This window comes from Pelodiscus sinensis, chromosome 9, assembly GCF_052426305.1.
Source record: "Pelodiscus sinensis isolate ZL-2025 chromosome 9, ASM5242630v1, whole genome shotgun sequence".
Lineage (NCBI taxonomy): Eukaryota > Metazoa > Chordata > Testudines > Trionychidae > Pelodiscus > Pelodiscus sinensis.
This window is the reverse complement of record NC_143060.1, coordinates 62,178,599-62,185,755: the sequence shown is the minus strand read 5'-3', so window position 1 is coordinate 62,185,755 and position 7,157 is coordinate 62,178,599. Positions and strand designations below refer to the sequence as shown.

General features: G+C 42.2%; 1 protein-coding gene across 1 annotated transcript in view; it reads left to right on the top strand.

The window, feature by feature from the left end:
* Positions 1-4,887: 4,887 nt before the first annotated feature.
* FAM20B (FAM20B glycosaminoglycan xylosylkinase) overlaps positions 4,888-7,157 on the top strand; it is a 40,855-nt gene continuing 38,585 nt past the window's right edge. Inside the window, exon 1 of the mRNA XM_075936860.2 lies at positions 4,888-4,979. The gene's annotated coding sequence lies outside the window, so the exon portion shown is untranslated. The remainder of the gene's footprint in view (positions 4,980-7,157) is intronic.

Sequence of the window (7,157 nt, the reverse complement as noted above, 5' to 3'; positions counted from 1 at the left end):
ACTAGTCATTCCCCTCCTCCTGCCCCCCCTTGCTGCCTCTGTGTGTCCTTGCTTTATGTGCATGTCACTCTAGTAATGCTGGTAAGGAAAATGTGACATGGATGGAAACCGGAGGAATCTGGCCATCCTGCTTGTGAACAACAGTAAACAAAATGCCTTGTGGGCCACAAACAGCGTCTCGATGAGCCACGTGTGGCCCTTGGACTACAAGCTGCCTACCCACTGCTTTACAGAGAGGAACATTCCAGGTTTGATTGGGCTGTGTGTATACAGAGGATATAGGTCGAGGAATTCCTTGGTTTTACCCTATAGTCCTTGACTAGTGCTTGGGCCTGTTTCCAGTGTAGATTTTCTTATACCTTTAACACTTCCACCCGTTTCTGTGAGTCCCATCAGATCTTGCAAGTGAAGCAGGAATTCCTGTGATCAGCATTAGGCTGGCTGAAGTGCAAAAAACACCTATAAGTTGCAGGAAGGGAGATTAGAGACTCAGGGCTTGTCTATATGAACAATTACACTGTGGCAAGCTTGGCTGTGAATCTACTGTATGCTAGCTTGCCTTGGTCCCATTGTTAGGGTTCACCCAGCTGATTCATGTTATGTTCATGAATTCAAATTTGAACCCAGCTGGTTCAAATTCAGAATGTAGCAGTAGGGGGCCCACAGACAGTTACACTCCAATGGACACGTGCAGAATAGATCTATGCCCCAGTTTGCAGCAAACTAATTACACACACGAGCCCTCAATAGGTGTCCTTCCCTGTGAGTCAGCGCTGAACCAGTTTCTCAGCCCTGCATTGTTGAGGTGTGGTGCCTTCTGTCTTTGGGGGTTAGCCAAAGTTTTGACTACTCCCAGTCATTTAAAGATCCCATATCACATTTCATAACAGTGGATGTGTAAACGTTATTATGGCCAAGTTCCAATGTGGTTACTAACATTCTGCCTGCTTCAGATTCCCCTTGCACAGTCAGCTGGTTCAAATTCAATTCTTAATTTCCTAGCCAAAACTCTTGTGACAAGTGGGAGGAGCTTGGGCGATTACTACTGTTTTTAATAGTTTGATCCCTGCCTGCGACACTTCCATTATTATTACTGTGCACGATACAAGTCTCCATGTGTCCTGTAGATATTGTGCTTGGTGCAGTTCTGTGCATACCCACGACTGCGTGCCTGCTCCATGGAGCTTACCAGTCTGCATAAGCTCTTCAGTCTTCCTTCAATCTGTGTCCCAAAAGACATTAAACATCTTTTGAATAAGACCCATAATTTCTGCATGAGGCTTTAATCGCCAGATTTTATCTTAAGAAAATCAACAGTTATCTGTTCTAACAATTTATGCTTCCCACTCTACATTAGACCAGATTTGAAATCAATGCATCTGCATAAAACATTTTAAAGGTGCTTTTCAAACAAATGTGTAGGGTTATTTCTCACTTCCCTGCTGCAAAACAAGAATACACTAAAAATATGTTAATCACGTTAACTCCATGGGTTTGTTTTTGCTCTGGCAGAACTGGGCAACTTGAAAAGACCTCTTTTGACATTCTTTTTAGATATAGTTTGTGTTTGTTCAGGTATGAAGTGTATTTAATGTGTCTCGTTTTCTGCCCTCACCCCTGGCACAGCTTGTGGTGCTGAAGGATGCGAGAACTGGTTGTTTCATGGGAAACCAACCTAAACTAACATCTGGGTTTCATGAAACCATCACTGACTTCACTGCTTTTCATTTCTTTGCTCTGAATACCTTTTGCCTTAGTCAGGAAGGTACGTAGCAAAGGGAGCGGAACTCATTCCCTTCTGCCAGTAGGAAGTTTAGTCTAATATGATCTATGATCAACTGGCTGCTGCTCCACTGTGTAATCATGCTGGAATCTGACAGCTCCCAAAAGAGAAAACACAGAAAGGGAGGGGACAATCAGGGTTCAATTTGGTGTCCTGGATTGATTTGGAGAGATTTTTCCTATCATGGTGCCAGCAAGGTAAGGGGGCCTGCGTGTGTGTTTAGGTGAGGAGATGAACTTGTCGGGGCACACATGTACAAACATGTGCTGGGGAAGACAGAAAATACACTGTAGATTTCTGTAATGTAAGCCAGAACTGAATTGCTCTATGCTTAAAAGCACTTTGCTGAGGGTGGAGAGGCAGGCTGTTTGCACTGTTTCTTATTTGTATAACCCAAACAGAAATACTTTGGTTTGTAGTTAAGGGTAATTTGAGATAAGATGAACCATTAAACCACATCTGTGAAAGAAGAGGCAAAAGCCTCAGATGCTAAACTATGGCAACTACCATCTAACCTTGAATAAATAATTCTGATGCCATCTTTAATGGCCTGTCTTGCTCCCACCATTAAACAAACAAATTCAGTGACCTGCCAAGCAACTTCAACTCTCTCTGGATTTGTTTTTTCTGTTTTAGAGCTCAAACTAGGCATCCACTGAAACTAATGGTAGTCTTTCCTTTGACTTTACTGGAAGTTGGACTGGGCCCTTGTATACCTTTTTAACATTGTCTATTCAAGACGTGTATGGTTTGTTGTGAAGAGTAAAGTTTGAGGTTTCATTCTGACATGACTAGCTCCTGCTTTAATGGAGTGGATTAATTTTTATCAACAAGTATGGGCCATGCATAATTGATTCCCACAGCAGCTTTGTCTATAGAAATATTTATCATGGTACTAATATGTGGGATCATTTTTGTCAGTAAGAAAATCTTGCTACATGTTTATATATTACACTGGTGAATGCCATAGAGAAACTTGAATATTATATTTAGGCAATCTTGAATTGTTGAACTGTCCATAGTTTTCTAGAATTGCATGAGGTACTGTATGAAATGTCAAACTTTTTAATAACTTCACTGTGAATAAGAGCAATTTAAGTTTTTATGTACTGCTTTGAAAGAGAGCCATGTGGTAGCTTGTATTTGGTTCACTGATGCTCTGTAGTAATTGTGAGCGAATTGATGGGGCAGAATTTAAGAGGCTGGGTGCTCATCATTGAGAACACTTTTGCTTTTCGTGGACTCTGCATGCAATGCGTGCTGAATTTGATGTCAATTGTTCCTGTAAGCATTGGTGTGTGTCTTGTCAAGACTGGTGCTTAAAGAGAATGAAGCACTTTAAAATCTGTTGATCTGTATAAAAAACAGATGTTGTTGTTGTTGTTTTAGTTAGCAGGTGGCCTTTGTGTGTTCCTATTTGTGAGTTCAATATACCAGCGCTGTAAACACCTGGAATCTTTTAGAAAGTAGTGTCCGTGTGGACTAATCCTCTCTCCTTGCTTTGTCCTTTCCTGGGGCTGGGTTCAGTGAATCTAAAAGTGGTCTCACGTTTGCCCTTCACTTCCTTATGAACAGCTGCAGCAGCTGCAAAAAGCTCAGCGCTCATTCAATCAGGTTGAGGCTTCCCTCACTCTGTCTTGGATTTTTCCCTCTACCACTCTGGTGTCTGTTTTTGTTAGCTGGTCGTTAAAGCCCTGTGGTGAGTCAGTTAATTAGAAAACTTTTCTTTTTAAAACAAACGAGAGAGGAAAGGATGCCTGTGTGTCCTGGGTACTGTATAGGCCGATATGCAGCGTGTGAGTAGATACTGGTACTGGGTAAGTCTAAGATCTACTCTGGAAATCTGCTCAAAGTGATGGTAAACCTGGCTTAACAGTTGTCCCAGTCCAAGGTTTCATCCCATTGATTAAGTGAGCTATCAAGGGTCTGGCATTGTTGACTAGAGACTAAAGAACCATTTGCACTTTGCAGTCATGATGAGAGCTTTGTTGTGGGGCAGAGTCAAAGTTGTTTATTTGACTTATTCCATGCACGTTCTTATACCACACTCACCCGCATAATGTCTGAGTGCCTTCCGGTTGTGAATAAGATGAAGCAACTGACATCTGTCACATGCAGTTCATTCTCTTGCCTTTCCTCTTCCCGAGCAGGGGAGATGTGCTCAGCGAAATGTTTTGTTTCCTTTTGCTGGCTGATTGTTGAGAACATTCCCGTTTAATGCTCTGTGTGCGCTAACACGGCACAAAGCTTGGTATCAGCATTGTCAGAATTGGTTTTAAACCCTAGGTTTGTTATTCCCATCCTTTCAATGCCGGTGGGGTTTTTCATAGCAGTGTTTCATGGAACTGCACAGAGCAAGCTGAACCATGGTGGAGCTTTTTGCTTTGGAATTTCTGTGGTTGCTTGTAAACATTGGATTTATTGTATTGGCAAGTTTTTCTGACTGCTTCAAGTGAGGAGATCTGTGCAGCATCTGGGAACAGCCTAGGTGTTCTCCTAAAGTTTTCTCTTCTGGGGATGCAGCAATTCGACTGGAGCTGAGAATTGTTTTATGGTTCTCTGATTGTGCTCTCAAGCCAGTCCCAACTCCGCAGTTCCTGAGAATCTCCATTATTGGTTTCTTAAACAATCCTTGGTTCCTGGCCCAATACCAGTCCAGACTCTATCCAACTTCACTTTCACCAGTCTTTTTCCATGATTCAATCTGTGTCCTATCTCGAGTCCACTTCTCTTCCCGCTGCCAAAGTCTGCAGGAATGAAGCTGCAATCACTTGGCCCTTAATAGGTCTGCCAGATACCAAAGGTGACTCAGCATGAGAACTCAAAGTCTCCTTTCCCTCCTCCACCTCTGACTCACTGATCCTTCATAACCCAGCTGAGCCAGCCTCATTTCTAGCAGGTCTGGAATGTAGTTGATTTCCTAGCACTTAAAATGTAAAGTGCTAATTGGTTGGTAATGTAAACTTTAATTGTGGGATATTTAAATCTTTAATCACTTGGCAGCTGACAGATCCAGTCCTAACAATGAGGTGCTAATTTTAATGGTAGTAGTAATAGTAATAATTTTTTCTCGTCAATATCAATTAATAGGCATGATAGCATCTGCTTGTGTGCATGAAAATGTTTGTGACATCTTGGAATCCTGACCAGGCTGAAACACACGGATCAATAAATCATGCGCCACAAGGAATGCCAAGTAGGTTTATTAGCCATAACTTAAATCTTTATTCCTAAACTTAAAAAAAAAATCTAGAAAAATTCTAGTCCTTGTGTATTTCAAACATGCCAACTGGCAAACAAATTGGTTGTTGAAGACATGAGTTACAGGTATGTTGTGAATGGGGCTTATAAAGAAAAATCTCTAGGGACCATCCTGTCTGTCAAGTGTGCCATGTCTATGTGTAGAGCAGGCATGTCCAAAGTCCGGCCCGCGGGCCAATTGCGGCCCGTGTTCCGGTTTAATACGGCCCCACAGGTAATTTGGCAATATCTATCTTTTATGGCCCCCAACGAATCCATATGTATTGAGATGAATACATTGTAAAATCTCAGTTAGTCAGTTGGTCTAAATCAGTTATAAATATATTTGGACACAACATGTATACTTGGTGTTATGTTCCTGTTCATATTTTTTGAACTTAAAAGTTGACAGACAACCTTTATTACCAATAATATGTAATGTACAGGCAGTCCCCGGGTTACGTATAAGATAGGGACTGTAGGTTTGTTCTTAAGTTGAATTTGTATGTAAGTCGAAACTGGTACATATTGTAGGGGAAACTCTAGCCAAACATTTCTCCAGAGCTCAGTTTTATTCTCCCACACCTCACTTCCCTCAGTCCTTTATTCTCAAGATGAGGTGTCTGCTGAGAAAAGTCGCTCCACGTCTCCCTGGTCTGCTGGGGGGGGGCGGGGGCGCTAGCTTCGCGTCTTCCTGGTCTGTTGCCTCACCCCGTTTGTAAGTAGGGATCCGATGTAAGTCGGATCCATGTAACCTGGGGACTGCCTGTACTTTACAATGTTCCTGACATATATTTCAGCTTCCTGGATTTTTTTTTCATCTGGCCTTCAGATATGAAAGGCAGAGTGATTTAACACCTGTTTAGATTTGTCATCCATGTGACGAAATGAAAAGTATGCCGTTTGCAATAAACTTTGCATAAAATAGTTAATTTGCATTTAATTTTAATGGTTCAAAGAATGTCAGGCAAAATGGTCGGCCCTCACGCATGTTCACGTCATCAAATCTGGCCCTCTTTGAAAAAAGTTTGGACATCCCTGGTGTAGAGGATGGGAAATTCCAGAAGTTCCCTGAATGAGCCTTGGAGTGGGGGGTGCCTTCCTTGTGAAATGGCTAAAGAGTTCAACCCCCAAAATGTATGGCTCCTGAAGGCATCACTGGAAGCTAACCTCTGAGGAAGTCCCATGCCTCTGCACTCCTTTCCAGATCCCTGGTAACATGGGAGCCATGTTTTGCCAAAGAATCCCTTTGCCTAGTGATTAACCCCAGAATGCTCCCTTTGGTGTGTTTGAGCATGGAGGAGGAAACTGTCTAACCTAGATGAAGAAAATCTAATGTGATGGGTAGCATTCCACCCCGTGTCTGTCCGAATCACACATCTCATTCCCCAGAGAGATACCCCTGCTTACTCTGGAGGGAGTTGTGTGAGGTCAGAAGAAGGGCAGACTTTGTCTATGTAGATTCTTATAGTATCTAGATACTGTGGACTTGCCATGTGTATGCCCCCATTTCCAGATCCTCTCACTTCTCAGCCCCCATCAAAGAGACCAGGCAATCTGGAATAAATTCCGGGCCCTAAACACCTACTATCTAAAGGCACTAGTGAGCACAGGACAAAGCAAGACACAACAGAACTAGTGTGTGGTGCAGGCATAGTCTTGTAGCACAACAGCTTCTCTGGAAAGATGCATTCTCAGGAATTGTTTTGGAAAGCGAGAAGAATATTGAACAAGTTGCCATAATGTCTTCTGGGAGAGTATCACAGAGAGAATATTTTTATCCCATTCACAAGTGACTCCTTAGCCATTTCACTCCTCTTGAGAGAGCCTGCATTTCAACAGTGTAGAGCAGGGGTGTCCAAACTTTTTTCAAAGAGGGCCAGATTTTATGAAGTGAACATGCGTGAGGGCCGACCATTTTGCCTGACATTCTTTGAACCATTAAAATTAAACGCAAATTAACTATTTTATGCAAAGTTTATTGCAAATGGCATACTTTTCATTTCATCACATGGATGACAAATCTAAACAGGTGTTAAATCACTCTGCCTTTCATATCTGAAGGCCAGATGAAAAAAAAAATCCAGGAAGCTGAAATATATGTCAGGAACATTGTAAAGTACATTACATATTA